Here is a 1,478-nt window from a genome sequence, read left to right as displayed (position 1 = left end):
TAAAAATTTGCAAACCTTGCTTATCCACTTTGTCTGTAAGACCCCTGGCAAGCTTACTGTAAATGAATGAGCCTGGTTCCTGAGAAGGTGGAAGCATTTACATTCTTAAGATTCTGTTCTCTTTGGCTAATGCTTGACCTTTGTGGAGCATCTGAAGCATGAAGGATATAAAAATAACCTGGCATTTACATAGCACCTTTCTCCCACTCAACTCAAAGAGTTCATTGTTCCAGAAAGGCTCATAGGCATTTTTACTCTTCCACATCTCCTTCTAAAGGCACATCCCCTTCTAAGACCTAATCTTATTTATTCCCATTTTCTTAGTTGTATCAAGAATTTATATGCTTGTTTCCAGATTCACTTAAAATAGCACAATTCTAGTAATCCAGTCGCTTCATTTGCATCCTAAACATAAATAGGAGTACATTATTCAGTGTTGATTATCATTTAGCAGCCACACTTTCTTGATTTTTTTAAGTTCTCAGCTTCATCTGACGGATGTTTTGGTTTAATCTTCCTGATTTTTTTTAAGCTTTATAATACCTACATTTTCCTTATGTGGGAGGTCTAACAATCTCAGAAAGGAACAGCCACAAGGTTGGAAGGACTTGACAATAACCAGTAGCCAAAATGACCATGCAATGCTCAAAACACTGAAAGTGTACAGCAGGACTGACGAAAAAGAAAAGGCTGAGGGAACCAGGTGAGGTTGTTCAAGCCTAGTCCCGGTAGCAAGAAACTGAGACTCATCATTAAAGGGATAATCCAAAGAGAAATAAGTGGGAAGAACTAGAAACAGCTCATAGAGACAAGTGACACTGTGGCTTGCAGAAATATTAGTAAGAGCAGAGTTTAGTAGTAATGAGATCAGAAAAGTCCATAGCAGCAACTAACTGCCGTACCACATGGCCTCAAAAAACCCCCGGCACAGTCTGGGATCCTAAAATGTAGAGACAAAGAAGAAAACCAGAAACTTGAACAAAACTCTGAAAATCATGATGTGATAGTACAAAAATTATACACCTAATCAAATACTCGGCACAATCACTTTGCTCTTTTTTAAGATGTATCCCATAGTATCCCCGTGGATAAAATAGGACTCCAGTCACCAAATATACATTGTGACCACTGTAAAAAGTGTCATGCTCAACTAGAGAAAACATATCTGCTTACCTTGAGAAATTTATAATCTAGCAAGCATGAAACCAATCCAACTGAGATACAGTCCATAGAAGATTCATGAAAAGTGTTTTTCTGGATCAAATCCCATGGCAAGAGGTTCCAAAGGAGTCATTAAACCAGTTTTCTAGAACATTTTCTTTATGGGATGGAAAAATCCAGTCATTATCCCATAACATCAACTTAAAATTTTTCCTTTTCATTTAGAATGTTTGGTTTGCTGAACTGGCTTCTAGATCAACATATAGTAAAGAATTAACTGCTGTACAAACTGAAGCAGAATCACCCTATAGTTAGAT

Source organism: Otolemur garnettii, unplaced genomic scaffold (assembly GCF_000181295.1).
Source record: "Otolemur garnettii isolate 467f Iridium unplaced genomic scaffold, OtoGar3 scaffold00019, whole genome shotgun sequence".
Lineage (NCBI taxonomy): Eukaryota > Metazoa > Chordata > Mammalia > Primates > Galagidae > Otolemur > Otolemur garnettii.
Note: the sequence above shows the minus strand (reverse complement) of the source record.